The 17,193-nt window shown below is 46.9% G+C and overlaps 1 protein-coding gene across 1 annotated transcript in view; it reads left to right on the forward strand.

The window, feature by feature from the left end:
- The first annotated feature begins 1,712 nt into the window (after positions 1-1,712).
- Positions 1,713-17,193, forward strand: part of PDZD2 (PDZ domain containing 2) — a 202,410-nt gene continuing 186,929 nt past the window's right edge. Inside the window, 2 exon segments of the mRNA XM_030968474.1 lie at positions 1,713-1,787; positions 16,351-16,424. The gene's annotated coding sequence lies outside the window, so the exon portion shown is untranslated.

Here is a 17,193-nt window from a genome sequence, read left to right on the forward strand (position 1 = left end):
CTGCTTCACCTCATCATCCATCTTGCTGTTGTGAGCCAGCACCATTTCCAGAGAGCTACCTGGCAGCACAGAGGAGTGATTAGCAAGGATGTCCGTTCTCATGGGGATAAACAATGAACTCAGCATCATTCAGAGGCAGGTTCCTAGAAACAGGGGGGAAAAGTCACGAGTGGGGGCTGAATTAGTTTCTTGTTGCAATGCTTTTAGAGAGGTCTTCATACCCTGTGACTTTGCACTGGCAGGGGCACAGGGCAGCACTGGCCACGTGGGGTCTTGGGCACTGGTAGAATTTATTTCACTCCCAAATCTGTTGCATCCCCAAATCTGTTGCCACTGTTATTTCATTGATTTGTGCGCAGGATTAACCCTGGCCCCACAGGGAACCACCTAATGGGCTCACACTGCAGAGAGAAGACGCAGGGGAAAACCAGGGTGGGACGAGGTCCTCCTGCGTGCTCTGGGTTCGTGGGGTCTGGCGAGGTGTCAGCCTGTTTGCCGGCAGTGCTGGTGGGAAAACCTCCCCTCGCTGGGATGCTCTGCCGCCAGCCCCAGCAGTTATGTCTCGCTCCTGTGCCTGGGATTCCCTCGTGGAAACAAAGTCACCGACAGGAATCGCACACCTGGTTTTTTACACCTCCTCCTGGAGTTCATCAGTGTGAAAGGGGTTGGGTTTCTTCTCTCGCTGCATGCCACGGCCTCGGCGCCACCGGGCAAACCTCGCTGCTCCGCACGGAGGGTGTTCGGGGCGTGCTCTGCAGTACTGTTCTGTTTGCATGGAAGCATTATGCATTCACAGGACAATTGCTCGCAGCGTCCTTCCCGCGCTGAAAAGTCCTAAGGCACTGCCTGGTATCTTGTGGTGAGCCTGTCACTGCAACAAGTGCCTGTAGACAACCCTCTGCTCTAAACGCTGAGCTTGATTTAGTTATCAGCGCAGACATTGCCATCACGAGCAATCATCTTCAAAGCAGTGATAGGCAGAGCATCTGGGCCAAATTGTAACGTGATTACCTGACAGAGTCTTTAATAAAGACAATACTTTAGAGACACTTTGGTTGATCTGAATTTTTTTTTCCAAATTTAATTTTAGAACAGCAGTGTTGGAAACACACTCCCTGAGCCTTTTACGGGGCCATGAGTCAGGAGAGGATTCTAGCTTGAAAGAAAGCAGAGACACTGACCATTTCCTTTTGCAGTACTTAAGGAACGTGAACATGAAAAAGCAACTAAACACTTTAGAATGCAGTTTCATTTTGATAATCTTGAGGTTTCTATTAAAGGAAAAAAAAAGAACTTTGTTAAAATATTAGAAAGGATCAGCTTAGATTAAAAAAAAAGTGTAATTCATTTAAATCATCCCTGGAACTAGCACTGCCCGCTGAGAGAGAACCGAAGATAAAAGGGATACAAGGGGAACGTTTAAAAGACTTGAAAAAAATCCCGATGTGCCCTAAAATATTAAAACCCTGGCAGAGAGCAACGCCTGCTCGGCGGGGGCCGCAGATGCCCGGTAGCTCCCGCAGCGCCGCCCGGCTCCCGCAGCGCGCTCCGTGCCCTGCCCCGGTGTCCCGCGCAGGGAAGGCAGGCGGAGGGAGCCCCGGCAGGCGGAGGGAGCCCCGCCCGCCCCGTCGGGCCGCCCCTCGCGGCATCCCCCGCTCCCGCCCCGCCGGGGCCGCCCCCGCCGCTCCGCGGGCCGGGCCGGGCGCTCCACGGGCGAGGCAGCGGCGCCGGGCCGGGAGCGCCTGCCCCGGGCACGCCGGGCAGGTGTCGGGCCCCGTCCCGCCGAGGTGAGTGGGGAGCGCGGCGCGGGGGCGGCGGGGGCGGCGGGGCCGGGGCTGCCCCGGCGGCGGCTCCGCTCCCGCGGGGCCGGGCACGGCTGGGCTGGGCTGGGCTGGGCTGGGCGCTCCCCCCGCGCTGCCGCAGCGGGACGCGGGGGCTGCATCGCCCGGCGGTCGCTGTGGTCATCCCGGCATCGGCACCGGGGGCTGCGTGCCCCGGCGGACGGTGAGGTGCAGCCCCCTCGCCGCTGCCACCGGGGCTGCGTCTGCCGGGGGTCGTGAGTGCCTGCCCCGGTTGCCGGGGGGCTCTGTGTCCTGCGGGAGGGCAGGGTGCATCTCCCCACCCCAGGGCTGAGGCTCTTCGTCTTACCCAGAGTTGTTTGTGCGGGTTAGCAGCCCCTCCTCCATGTGTCAGTGGGATGCCTCCCCCGTGATCCCTGGGGCTCCATGCCCAGGGGGGCTGAGGGTCGCATCCCCTCGGGATGGAGCCCCCATCCTGTTGGAGGCTCCATCCCCAGGAGGCTGGTGAGTTGCTGGAGTCCATGCCCAGGGGCCAGTGCCGTCCATCTCTCTGTAGGTCAATGGGGCAGGTGTTGGTAGGGTCCGTCCTGCCGGGGTTGGTGGGGTTTCATTCCTCTAGGGGTCAGTGGGCCATATTCCCTGATCTGGGGGTGCTTGTAGGGTCTCTGAGCAGCCCTCGCTCTGTTATTCCCGGCGTGCCTGCCTGGGGGTCGAGGGGCAGCTCCATCGCCTGCTGTGACACTTTGTCCTATCTCCCGGCGTGGATTAGGTCATGTTGTGACAGTGCCTGTTACTGTCTTGCAGTGCACAGGACCCAGGGATGTGAGGAAGAGGGGCTGCTGTTGCAGAAAAAACAGCAACCACCCCCCACTTCCATGTACAGAGCAGTTTAATAAAATCAGACAGCATGAAGCATGTGGCCGATTTTTCCCCCCCAATCATCAGAAGGTGGTTCTCTGTGTCATTAAATACTCCTGTTGGCATAAAGCAGGCTGTGATATATGCAGTATTGTAAGCCGGGGAGCAGTTGTGGATGAGATATGTAACAGGAAAACATCAAGAGCTGACCTCAAACTCTGAAGTTAACTGTGCTGCCTCTCCTTCGGGTGGCCTGGGGTATTCTATTAAACCTGTCTCAGTTTATAACTATCTGACCATTCCACGTGGCCGTAAAAGGCTCTGATGCCCCTTTGAAGGCGCCATAAAGCTGCAAATGGGCTTAATATAGCCCATCCCGTTAACCTCAGTGCTTTCCCTCGGTATCCTTTTAATGAATAGCAACGCTCGTGAATTTCTCTCAACGGGCTGTCAAACCTTCTCTGCTTCTGGCTGGGAAAGAGCGCTGTGAAGCCTTGGGAGAGCAGTCGTCTCAGAACCGCCTTCAGCCCCTCGTCCCTGGGGGCTGCGGGAGTTTGTGGGGCACGGACACAAGATGCTGGTGCGCTCTGGTCAGAGCAGGGGCAGCGCGTTCGAGCACTGTCCCTGCGCCAGCCTCATGGTTTTAGTGGAGACATCAGGGCTGGGGCTTCGTTTTACTGCTGGCAGAGTGGCTGTGAGCAGGTTTTACCGGGGTGCTCAGACGCCTTGGTGCAGGTTCCTCTGCCTTCATTTTAAGGCACACTGCAATGCCTGTACACCCTCTGCAGCTCTCACGTTCGTGTGCAGGGTGCATGCCCTTGCAAATGCTGTGCTGAGCCCTTGGAATGACTCACAAACTTTTGTAGAGGGCCTTCTCCCTCTCTTGCATGGTCTTTGCACTCGACGAATTATCTGGGTAGCCAAAGCTCATGCCAAGTGGAAGCATAGCCTGGGATATTACCGATATTACTGAGTTAATAATTTTCTGAAAAACAAAATGCCTGAACACAAATAGAATGGAAAATGTGTCTTTGAAGTCTTTTTTTTCTTTAAATTTATTCAGTGCTTAGCCTGGAGGAAACCTATTTTTTTAAACTTTTATAAAACTTACGAACATTTTTACAGAAGTGGGAAGGATTCATTTTTCTTTTCTTTTCTTTTCTTATTTTTTTAAAAAGTATTTTGGTTTTCATGACATGCGGTCTTTTCTATGTTCCTTTTGAAATGTTGACAGGGGAATGCTAGTCTAAAAATCTTGATGTGTGAGTAGATGTTTGATCTGGTGTACCAGCTCCTGAGCTGGCAAATACAGCTGCCAGCAGCTCTGCCAGCAAAGCTGAGTCCAGCCAGGGATGCCCAGGCTTCCCAGGGTAGAAATCAAGGCACTGATTGTCTCAAATGAGTTGAAGTAGGGAGAGAAGGTCAGAGTCTAAGTGGTATTGCAAAGGATTTCCTAGGAATGCAGAGAGCTGCAGCTATCTTGCGTGGCAGGTATCTGCTGCAGGGGTTGTTTGGCAATGCTGGTGACATCAAACCTTAATGTTGTAAGGGTCAAATTTAAAAGCTATTGCATATCTTCATGATATTGCCATGGGTGTTTTACTAGCTTTTTAGTAGCTTTGTGAAATAGGGAACATCTCTGGGCAGGACTTTGGCTGGGTGCAAGAGTGCACGGTTGTTTTGGGAGGTAGGGAAGGTTTAATGTGAGGTCCATCTGCCTTAACTCATCTGCACAAGCATTGGGAAATGCTTTCTGCCTTTAAAATCCAAGTCATTACATCTGTGGAAAAAATCTCTTTTTTTTTTTTAATTGCAGTTCTTGTACACTGCACACTTTGTGTCCTGAAAGGACAGCTGAGTTGCCCTAAATTAAAAGGTCTGGGTTTCACCGCAGTAATATGTGAAAAGGTCTTATAGTGCAGACACATTTCTAAACTGCTCTGAATGTTGTTGCTAAAAGTAGCTTCTTTACTATATTTGTACACGTTTCTGTAATAACTAATATTTCTGTATATCATTATTGCCTCCAGTATGGAACTTGTTCTCTTGCTGGGCTGCCTGCAGGTGTTTGTGGGTGCTCTGTGTAGCATTCTTACCTGAAATGAGTTCCAAGCCCTCATAAACTCCATTACACAAGTGTAGAATTTAAAAAACAAACAACAACAGCAAAAAAAAAGTAGTTTTAACTGGGCCATGTTAAGTCAGGAAATACAGAGGCTGAGGCTCCAGCAGCAATATTAACTTGGCTGCAGTACACATCCTGTAAGCTCTTTCATGACATACACCTCATAATGTAAACAGGAATAAGCATGTAGATTAACGTATGCAGAGAAGGATTGTTTTTATGAAAAGAAAAGAGTATTTTTATGGATTTGACCCCCTTGTCCCTGTGACAGCTGGGTCTTGCACAGAGTTTGGGAAAGCCTGGCACTGCCTCACGCCAGGCTGGGCAGTGTGTCCATCACTGACTCAGGCATACCCGACTGCTGCTGGGGTGAGAATAGCAGCAGCAAATGAGTAATTTGGGGTCTGTTTCTGTCAAAACAATAGCAGGGTAATGAACTGCATTTTGTTCTTTAAAGTCTGAGTTGCAGCATGTATGATGCTTGAGCATTCCCTCTTGTGCCTCTCCCCACTGGCGTGCCTGGCCCTGCTGAGACTGCTGTGGTTGTAATGAAGTGCAGTGGCTTTGCTCTGGTGAGCCTCAGCTTTCTGCTTCTATTACCCACGTGTTATAGTAACAGCTCTCCTGGCTAATTTTAACTAGATCATGTACCAAAGTGATTAAATGAATATTGTACTTTAATACAGATCTGCAATGGACCAAGCAGTATTGCTCTTTCTATGATGTTGTCTTAATTAAAGACTGTGTTATTAATATATTTCACTGAATTGATAAATTTAGCCTGAAGGTCAAATAGTCTAATATGACCTTCACCATGTCACAAGACATTATATCTTGTGCAGTTACCACTGCTCTGAGCTGGAGATTTGCATGCGATGTGGTGTCATCTAGGGCAGAGTCTGTGGTCCTTCAGCAGCAGCTTCCAGCAATGACAGAGGTGGTCTGGGTGAATAAAATTAATTTACAGGTCCTCTCCAGGAGAAAACAATTATCCTTTTCTGTCTAAAAAGGGCTCCTAATCAGTATCAGCACACTGATATTGCTGCCTTGCTGTGACATTGTAAAGCTCTGCAAGGGAGGTGGGAGCAGCTGTAATACTGCAATCGAACACTTCTCCTCTGATACCTGCCTAATGGCACCTCCTCTTCAGTGCAGCCTCCCAAGGATGCTGCTGGAGCATTGTTGTAAGCCATGCTGTTGAGCTTTAATTTCATTATTGTTCAATTTGGCCAGCATTTTATTCACTTTCTGTGCAGCGTTAGACAATTTGCAAAGGGAGTTAGTAGCTGGGTACATAACAGCACTTACTGTGTGCACTTAATCTAAATTTCTCTTAAAATGGAATTGTATGAAAGTAATTCTGTAAAACTTTGAAATTACAGTAAGGCTGCTTTTGATAATTGAGTCATTCCCCCCCCCCCCCAACTATATTTATTAAAATTATCATGACATCACACAGAATGGTTCAAATCAAACAGAGTGTCTGGATCCCACTGGGTTTTGGTTCTGGCCATTTTTGCTGTGTGAGAGGTGAAGGTAGGCACTGCTTTGGGGCCTCACCATGGTGGATGGCCAGCTGTGCCCTGTCAGCTCTCACAAGTGGAACAGTACCTGCCAGGATTTGTGCTGGGGGACTTGTCAGAAAGAGCAGCATTGAAAAATGAGAAAACCATGGAAAATGGTCTCTTAACTACATTAAACACTTGTGAAACTTCTGTCATTCTGCAAAAAAACCCTGTAATTTTTACACAGTGGAGCTGTCCTCCCTGACTCAGACTGGGAAAAAGACCTATTCAATGTTACATTTTAATCATATACAACACAAAGACTTTTGCTGTGCTGTTTAAAATCCAGCTTTCTTTCAGGCTGTGTTCTGCCGGGATGTTTTCATCCAAAATGGACTGCTGAGGCTGACAGGAACAGTCTGAAAAAGCAGCTCTAACCTTCCTTCCTGACACCCACTGTGGGAAACTAGGGCATAAATGCATTAACACTTGTCACTGGGAAGAAAATCCTCTCCATGATGGGGACCAGAAGAGAGTGATTCCTAGATTCATGATACAAATTGGTTCATTATTTATTTCAATCAAAGTCTGTAGGTGCTGCTACAATGAAAAATTAAAGTGCACTTTACAGAATACACATGAGCTGACACCCTGCCAAACCCAAAGCCTTCCTGACCTACAAAACGAAGGAGACCTTTGATGCTTCCTCCACTCTTTTCAAATTCTCAGACAAACAGGCTTTGTCCAGAATTTCAGCAGAGGTAGGACCTCCTGAAACAGATACCAAACCCACTGTGTTCACTGTTGCCTTCCAGGGAAAACATCCTGCTTTTGCCTCCTGGTATTACAGATCTGCATGACAGCAGCCCAGCTGCTTGGTCTCCTGTAAATGCTTTGGACTTCACTAGGTGTCCTCTCACCCGTGCCACCGTCCTGTTGCATGTTGTGTCTAAGTTCAGCAATGCTCTCATCTTCCCAGATGGGTAAAAGACAGCTTGTTTCCTGCTGGAGCAGGGTTTTTCCGCTCCTCCAGCTGTATGCAAATACAACACTTGTATAAATCACTAACTGTGATCTGACTGAAGAAGAACACTCCTGCTTCTCTCTCTGCTTGCAGGGCAAAAGCAGTTGCCTGGTGGTGTGGGGAAAGTCTAGCTTTAATACTGAGCTGTGTCTTTTACTGGATGGTCTTAGTATCATAGAATGGCCAGGATTGGAAGGAACTTTAAAGGTCATGGAATTCCAACCTGCCTGCTATGGACAGGGACATCTTTCACTAGATCAGGTTGCTCCCAATTCCATCCATCCTGGCCCTGAACACACCTTCTCTGGGCAAAATGTTCTAGTGCCTTGCCAAACTCATAGCAAAGAATTTTTTCCTAATACATAATCTAAATCTTCTCTCTTTCAGTTTGATGGAATTCCCCCTTGTCTGTCACTACAGGACTACAAAGTCTCTCTCAATCTTTCTTGCAGGCTCCCTTTAGGTCCCGGAAGGCCACAATTAGGTCCCACCCCAAAGCCTTCTCTTTCCCAGGCTGAACAATTCCAAGTCTTTCTGTCTTTCCTTGTAGGAGAGCTGCTCCATCCCTCTGATCATCTATCTTGATGTTCTCCTCTGGGCTGACTCCAGCAGGTCCCTGTCCCTCCTGTGCTGGGAGCCCAGGGCTGGATGCAGTGCTCCAGGTGGGTCTCAGCAGAGCAGAGCAGAGGGGCAGAATCCCCTCCCTGCCCTGCTGCCCACAGGCTCTGGATGCAGCCCAGGACACGTTTGGCTCTCTGGGCTGTGAGTGCCATGGCTGGGCCATGTGCAGCCTCTCACCCACAGCACCCCCAAGCCCTTCTGGGCAGGGCTGCTCTGGGGCTGGTCATGCCCAGCCTGTGCTGGTACCAGGGGTTGTCCCAGCCCAGGTGCAGCACCAGCACCTGGCCTTGTTAAACCTCATGATGTTCCCACAGGTCCACTTCTCAAGCTTCTCTGGGTCTCTCTGGATGGCATCCTGTCCTCAGGTGTGTCAAACCACCTCAGCTTGGTGTCACCTCCAAACTTGGTGAGGGTGTACTTGATCCCTTCATCTGTGTGATAAACAAAGATAATAAATCACACTGGTCCCAGTGCAGACCACTGAGGGACTCCACTTGTCACTGATGTTCATCAGGACTGAGCCACTGACAAATACTCTCTGGATGCAACCCTCTGATCAGCTTCTTATCCATCTAACAGTCCACCCATGAAACCCATGTCTCTCCAATTTAATGAGAAGGATGTTGTGGGGGATCATGTCAAAGGCTTTACAGAAGTCCAGATAAATGACATCTGTAGTCCATTCTTTGTCAGCTGATGTGGTCATTCCATCACAGAAGGTCACTGGGCTGGTCAAGCAGGATTTACCTTTGGTGAAGCTGTGCTGGTTGTCCCAAATAATCTCCGTGTCCTCCAAGTGCCTTGGCACAGTCTCTGGGAGAATGTCTTCCATGACCTTCCCAGGCGCAGAGGTGAGGGTGGCAGGCGATTCCTGGAGTTCTCTTTTCTTCCCCTTTTAAAGATGGGTACAATGTTTCCTCTTTTCCATTCACCTGGGATTTCACCTGGCTGCCATGACTTTTCAAATATCATGGAGAGTGTCTTGCAAACCACACCAGCCAACTCCCTCAGGGCTCTGGGATGCACCTCACTGGGTCCTGTGAACTTACACACGTGGTGGTGCATAATTTACATTATGTATTCAGGGGGTCACAGACCTGATCTCTACTTAGAGTGGGAGTGAGTTTGGTCCCCCACAGTCTCTATCCTGCTGTCCATCCACTTGAGGGATGTGGGAAGATAGCTTGCCAATGAAAACTGATGACTGAGATCTCTTGGGGTGTGCATTTCTCAGGACAAAGATTGGAGAGAGCCTTGGCATCCATGGCTTTTGAGAAAGCTTCTGTCCAGAATCTGCAGCAGAACACAAACCCCAAAGGCTTTGCTTGCTGAATGCCACCCCAATGCTCTGAAGCACACGGTGCAGCTCCTTTGTGTCCCCTGTGCTGGGGAGGAGGGTGGATGGGACCCCTGGCAGCCACCTCTGCTCATTGTTGTGCCTGGCTGTCAGCACATCAGCTTTAATCAAGGCTGGCAGGAGCTTCAGTGGCCACTGACTTCATGTTAAAGACTAAAGTCCCTGTCTCATCTGAACTCAGTTCCCTTCATGAAGGATTTCAGATGACAAGTGGGACAGGTATTAAACTTTAACCAGCTGTTCATCTTTAAAATATTAGTCCTGTTCTTATGCTCTTACCTGTTTTCCCAGTGTGCCTGGGTTTGAAGGAATTTCACAAGTGATGACTGCTTATCTTATGGTCATCCCAGATCTGCAGTGTCAGTTTCCAATTTTCAAGCTTTCCTCACAGGTGTTTCTGCTGGGAACACGCTCACCATGTTTATCTGGGAATACAAATATGCTGAGTTCAGGCCAGCTTTCAGTTTTCTTCCCAGGCTCTCAGCAGCGTAGATTATATTCCCCTTCTCTTAATCATCTTCCCCACCCTTTATTGTTCTGTACCATAGAGGAACCTTCCTCCATACGGGTTGTATTTCAGTCCTTGACTTCTTGGGGTGAGGAGCTGAGCAGAGAAATGTCTTCACTGTTATGATGGGGTTTGGGCTGCAAGATGACATGTGACATGTCCTATTCCAGCAGGAATCCGTTGTGGAGTAGAAAACATCCTCCTGTTTATCTTCTGAATAAAACTATGAGCATTTCTGTATGGGAAATCTGTCCCGTAGCTCAGCTGGAAATAAATAAATGCAGCAAACAAATGGGTGGCACCATTCCAGAATGCACAGTTATCCAGGTTGGTGCACCATGGCTGCTGAGAGGTGTGGGCTCTGGGGAGCAGGCTGTGATGGGCTCAGCTTGGCCTGCAGCCTTGTCTTTCAGGCCATGTCCATATGCTCATCAGAGGATTTAAACCTCTGTGCAGTGAGTAGTCTGAAGTGTGGTGAATCACAGCTCCTGGAGGCGTAGGCTGGAAAGGACCTGCTGGGTCACCTGTGCTTTACTTTCAGGAGGATCCTTCCTAATTAAAGCATGACTGGTGATGCAAGGTGTCTTATTTGGGTCGTTGAATAAATTGCTGTCCTCTCTGTGAGATGTGAAAGTGTATTTACTAATGTGCCTGTAAATGTCTCAGCTGTGAGGCTGTTATTTACTGCACTATTGTAATGCAAATGTTTGTGGTTATGTTTGCATTGATCACACAGAGAGTGCACACAAATTTTATTTCTTGTGGTATTTAGGCTTGCTGGTTTTTTTACTTCCTGCTGTATCTGTTCTGTTAGACACTATATCATAGAAATTGCTTGAAGTGTAATTGCCTGTCACTCAAGAGCCATTTTACAATATAGAGCTGTATCAATTAAAAGATTCTTCCTCCTCCAATTAATTTTGATTCTTAGGGGTAGATAGCATTGTTTGTCTGCAGAGCATCCCAGTAAATCATTTGGTACTTTGTACATTTATTTACATTTAAATGTATTCCATGTGAAAGGTAATGGCCTGTAGTTACAGCTGCAGAAAGAACATTCATTGTCAGAGTCTTCTGGCTGGCTGTGGTGCTCCCAGCGTGGAGGCAGCCCGAGTGCTCCAGTCTGACAGATGTGAAATCACTGGTTGTGATCACTGTGAAATCACAGCCAAAGAGGGGGCAGCTGCCCTCTTTTCCTGTGCATCTAGGGTTGGGAGGTAGGGAAAGGTTTAGGTGTCACAGTTTCAAGTTTCTTAAATGAACTGCTTTTTCAAGTTTGTCAGTCTGAAAAGCAGTGTGTCCTACATGACTTTTGTGGGTGTGGGCAAGCATCAAAAATGGTAGCTCAGCTTGAGAAGCATGGGGAAACTGTTTAGAATTGATATTTCTTGTTTGGAGTGGTCCTCTAATGGAAGAGCTTTTCAGTACATACAGACTCTGGAAAAATTGAGCCTGTGAGTAGGAAGCCTTGACTGGAGAGAGCCTGTTTTGAGATTAATGATTTTATCTGTGGCCATTTAATACCTCCTATAGATGGGAGGATAGCTCCGGAGTGATCTCTCTGATGGGAGGCTGGAGGTCCTGCTGTTTGGAAGGCATGATATGACATCTTTAGTGTCTCTCTTCAGTGTTCATAGGGGCTAATCCTACCTTGGGGTTAGGGGTGGCCTTAAATTTGATGGAGCTTGGATTAGATGCCAACTGATTTAGGTATCTAATCTATAATGAGTAGAACTATTAGTCTGAGTCACGTATGTATGCAAGGAAATTTATCTTGAACTTTATGTACTATTAGATAGTCCAGACAGTGGACATTACATTAGCTACTAGCAATGATACTGCCATGGGCTCATACTCCTAGGGATCTCTGGATCCATTGTTTTTTGTTGTGGGGAAGAGGGAGGTGGCTCTTTCAAGAACTACTGTAAGCTGCTAAAGCTGATTACATTATTATTTTTTTTATTATTTTTTAACGAGCTAGTTAGTCTGTTAAAACTGAACTTGAGGTTTTCTATGGAAGACCTAATACTTGCCTTAAAATCACCAGGTTTCATTTTGGTCTGTAATTGCAGGAGTTCACCTGGCTGCACTGACTGCTGAAAATGGTTGGTATTTCAAGGCCATTGTGTGGGCTCTGAGTGTCAGTGTGTGTGTAGGTTGTGTTGAGAGTCAACATCCCTTATTTGGGGGTGGACGGGACACAAGGATCCATTGGGGCCCATTTCTTCTAAAGCCAGAGCAATCCTGGAGCAAAACCCCATGTCTTTTGCAGTCATCTTTTTCTTTCAGCTCCCACTTCCATTTATTTCATGATGCTGTTGGCACTGCAGGGACAATTTGCTCTTCCTCAGCTGCACTTGGAAACTTTCTGTTTGCTGGGAGGTGCCCTTGGCAGTTTGCATTGGGGAGCAAGCTGTGATTTCAGTTTAAATGAACACTGCTTCTCTTAAATAAGAACTTGTTTAAATAAAGTCAGGTTAAAAACCAACTAGGAGTCTTTATGGAAGAGCTTCCAGTTTAAACACGGCCTGGCAGCGATGTGCACAAGCCTGCCAGCATTTCAGAGAGGTGACCCTTTACAGCAGTGTCCCTGTCTCCTTGTTGAAGGTGCTCAGGAAAGAGCAGGTCCTCAATTTCCCTTAAATATCACCACATTTTGAAGGGATGGTGAGAAAAGTGGCCTATCTTGTGTTGATAAAAAATGAATGCAAATTTTTGTCTAAAACCTGCTTGTTTCAGTGAAGAATGTGTAGAAATACTCATATCTGGTGTGTTGGGAAAGGCTTATAAAGATATTCAGGACAATAAGCAGCTGCTTATTCTGGGTGCTAGCATGCTTTTTTCTGGCTACCTGGTGTGTCAGGTGTAAGCTGCTGCTCAGTCCAGGCCACTGTCTGAAGTGGTGTCCCAGAGGAGCTGTGTGTCTACAGGTGACAAGCCTGGAATAGTAAACCCTCTCCCTGTGCTAGCAGTGCTCTTGCTGCTTATTGCTCTGCATTGCAGGAGCCCAAACTGATATCCAAAATATGAGTTCTGCCTCTCCCTTAGTCTTCCTGATCACTTTAGTATTTGTAATCCCCCTTTTACGCTCCTGTTGCTGTGAAGAAAGGCAAAAGAGGCAGGACACCCTGATTATGTGCTTGAGAAGCAATTAAATGGTGTTGGAAATGCTGCCAAAACATGAAAAGCAAAGGGAAAGGACAAGTCTGGGTAAAAATTTATTTTCTGTTTCTTATATTGTGTGTATTATTAATAGATGGAAATTATTTCAGACAAAGCTGTGAATTTTGTTAGCCCTTCTAAAAACACTCTAATTTTTTTTAAAGCTTCCCTGTGAGTATTATGACCAACCTCATTTCACAGCTAGATATATTCATCTCAGTTAAATGCAATGGACAAAATCTAGAAAACCCAATTGCTTAACATTATAAGCAGCTTGCATAAACATGAATTATTAAGGTCACAAAAGCTCCTAGAAACCAGCTGAAATGAGTGCACTGTTGCATTTCTTTTTTTCAAAACATGCATTAATTAATAAGGGGCTTAGTGCCCCAGACTGTTTCTCCCCCCTCCATGCCTCCATCAGATTTTGCTTTCATCGAGTGGAGGGGAAAGTGTCACTTCTCTCTCTTCCTCCTCCCTTTTGTTTGGCTGGAGCACAGGAAGGTGCCAGACTTCATCCTTCACAAGCCAGTCATTCACAGCTGTGAGACCCTAAAATGCTCAGGCGGGTTCTTTTGGGGCTGTTACAACAGCAGCATGCCCTCCAGAACAGCCAGGGGTTTCATGTTATTCCTTCTTGGACTGCCAGAATAGGAGCAGGAGTCTGAAGAGAGGCTGCCAGGAACTAGAGAGCAGTCACATCCACATGTTTGGGCAGTGCAGAGAGGGCAGGGTGCTGACAGGAGAAAAGTGGAAGAGAAGAAGACAATGAAGAGACAGCCCGGTTTGTGTGGGCGTGGGCATCGTGTCATGTGCTGGTCCCCTCCACCTGGTGTGGGCAGAGGCAGCACGGGGTGGCATTGGAGCTGTAGGAATGTTTGATGGGAGCTCCTCTCCAGCCCCTTCCAGCACAGGAGATAATTTCAGTGGCTTGAGTGAGAAAAGGGCTGCTGTGACTGAGGAGGCCAAGCCCTCCTTGTGTGCAGAGTCAAAGCACATGTCAAGCTCAGCACTGGAAGATTCTTGGAGCAAGGAGCTGAAGAAGAAAAAAAAAAGCAGGAATAGAGTGGTGTTAATTTTTTAAATTAATTTATTCATTTGTGGTGCTGGCTGTAGAGGAAGCAAGTCAGATTAACTGTGTTCAGGGAAGAGGGTGCAGTGACCGAGTGGGAATTGAAGAGAACTTCAGTGCTGGGTGCAGGTGATGTGGGTGGGGGGAAGGCTGAACCTGATGGAACTTCCACAAGAAGAAGCAGCTCAGATGAGAGAGCTTACTCATGGGACTCTGTGTTTAGGAGGGGGGATGCCTTCAGACATGGTCCTAAAATGTGAAAAATACTACAAGCAAATATTGCAAGTGAACTTGTGTATGAGGTGGTTGAGGCTTGGTATCCTGGAGATAGCAAATGGCTTAAGACTTTTTATGTGGTTTGTACTGCAAGTAAACCCCCTAAGGCAGACACCTGCCTGTGCTTATCACAAGTCAGTGTGGAGAAGGTGGGCACAAAGGCTGATGGTTGGCATCTCTGCTGTCTGTGGTCCTGGCATCTGCAGAAGAAACTCAGGTAGGCAGGGTTTGGGTTGTTGAAACCCAGAGAAATGAAATCTTTACTTCTGGCCTTGCTGTGACTCCATTTTGCTTGGTGACTTAATGAAATACAGCACAAATGCCAAGGCATCTCATGTGGGCTTCTAAAAATCTTCCCAGGTACCACACTTGTGCTTTATCTGCGAGGAATCCAGTTCCTGCAGCCACCAGAGAAACAGTTCAAGGAAACACAAATGTTAAAGCCATTGTTCAAATGCCTCTGCTCTGGGGTGGGTACGTAGTTTTAGCTTCTCAAACAGCAAAGAAGTTCTTTGGGATGAGTTTGGAGGGGTGGACCTGCCTCCACCAGGCTGCAAGGAGGGGACAAAAGCCACAGTGCAAACATTCACCCCAAAGAACGATGGTTATTGGGCCTGCCTTGTTAAAAACCAAGAAAAATGTTTGTGCCATGCTGTATTCCATCATGGTTTTTGAAAATTAGCCTCATCAGAGGCTGCTTTTGATATATAATAAAAAAACTCTAAGCAACAAAGGAGCTTTAAAAGAAGCAAAGACTTGACATATTTGTTAATACTCAGGGTAGCAATGCATTAATTTTAAGGCATGCTTTTTTTTTTTGTTAATAAAATGAGGGCACTAATTAAAATTAATCAATTTATAAATCTTTCCACATCCAATTTTAAAGCGTAAATATAACATTTGCCTTGTCTGTCCCTTTTCTCATCCTGACACAATGCAGACCATGTCACTTTTAACTCTTTATGGTAATGAACAGATAAAACTATCTTAAATGATTTGCTAGAAGATATAACAATTGGTGGCACAGTGGAGATAGCTTTTAAAGTGCAGGAAGGATGACAGTGGAAATGTTGGGAGTGCCTCAAAATGTGTTTTAAAGCTTGCCTTTGGGATCTGCAAACCTGAGCAGTTTCTTGCCTTCGCTGCCTCCCTGTCCTCCATTACCACCCGTTTCACAAAAATGAGTTGTCTGTTGGCTGTCTTCCTTGAGGTCCATTTTTCAGTGTGATAATTTGCATTATAAAATACACAGGGATGAATTTACTCCAGTTTTGCTCACAAAGTGAGGCAGGATTTTAATGGGTGAGGTTGGAAAAAGAGAGGTGGTGGACCAATCCACAAATATGCCATATTTGATTAATTTATATGATTTAAAATTAAAAACAACAACAACAAAAAAGGGAGCTTATGGCAAAGAAACTCTTTGAAGTTTTATTTCTGTGACATGTGAGACTGCAGTGTTGCCAATGCTGAAGGTATTTTTCTGTGCCTTGTTTAGAAAGGAAGCTAAACACAACCTTGGGCCTGTGATTGTTGGGAGCTCCTCAATGTATGTTAATTAGTAGACTGTGAGAAAAGTAGTACAGCTGCTCAGGGAACTATATATTCTAATTTTTTAATGTGTTCCAGATATTATCAGTTGTGCCTACAGATCTTTGGTGCAGTTGTGGCTGTGTGGAGGTTGCACATGTCTGTGTACCACAGTAAGGCACTTGCATATAGAGTGCCGGCAAAACTGCTACCCCCTCCCACCCAAAAAAATCCCAAACAACCAAAAACCCCCTGTAGGTGATACTTTAAACTTTAACATGAGCTGTGTGTCTCTGCTTTGTCTCAGGCCATGCCAAAGTGAAGAGATAGCACGGAGCAGGTCTGTTGTGTGTGAGGATGCTCCTCTCTGCTTTCATATGCAGATTTTTAATAAAACAAGTATGCATCTCTGCTTCTTGTCATTCCTGTCCCTGGGAAGTTTAATGTCCCTTGCTATCTTCTATCAGTTTTCTGCTCTTTGTTTTTGATGTCTGTTCTTTATAAATCTTCCAGCCTGAAATCCGCCCAGAACTGCCCCCACTCCTCCTTGGCAGGACTAAAGCTCGGCAGCTGCAGACAGAGTGAAGGTAAGAGGAGAAAAATTGCAAATCCTCCAAGAAAAATGTGCAAAGCAAAGTTATGCTGCCTTGGGAAGGGGCAGCTTGCTATGGCTCTCCTACAGACACAAGTGCTTGGTGGATTAGCAGATGGAGAGTTTAGATCATTGTTTCCAACAGTGTTTGCACTCTAAATATTTATCCACTGTGCACAGGAGCATTGTTCCACCTTTCCAGAGAAGTTGTGCTCAGGTAGGAGGTTTGAGCCCCACTTCCTCCCAAGGGTAATGGGATTTAGATTTGTGATAGCAAGTTTGTGGCTCTTAAACAAAGTTGCTGAGAAGGACTGTTTTAAGCTGTGCTGCTGGTAATCAGTCTGCTTTTGTGAAAGCATAAAGAGACAGATGTTGCAATGCAGGAGTTAAGGCTCCACTGAGTGTTTGCTCGAGGTGTTCTTTCTCCCTGGGTGCTGCCATGGGAGGTGGGGGAGTTCAGGAGGACACGGCTGGACACTCACCCTCCTCATCTCCAGAAAATGAGAGGATTTCTCCTTGCGGAAAGCAACTTCTGCATGGTGCCGTGGAGGGCTTTTTGTCCTGTGTGCTCAATTTTCGGTTTTAAAGTGCTGTGCAAAATGACTTCTTTGCTTCCAGCCACAGATTCAGAACTGCAAACCACCCACTGTACAGCTGCTAATGCACAGATTATCTCCACAGCCAACAGCTTTAAGTAATCAAACAGAGATAATTTTACCTCTGTGACCCAACAAATAAACACCAGAATCAGGAAAAATCCTTTT

The sequence above is a fragment of the Camarhynchus parvulus genome, chromosome Z, assembly GCF_901933205.1.
Source record: "Camarhynchus parvulus chromosome Z, STF_HiC, whole genome shotgun sequence".
Lineage (NCBI taxonomy): Eukaryota > Metazoa > Chordata > Aves > Passeriformes > Thraupidae > Camarhynchus > Camarhynchus parvulus.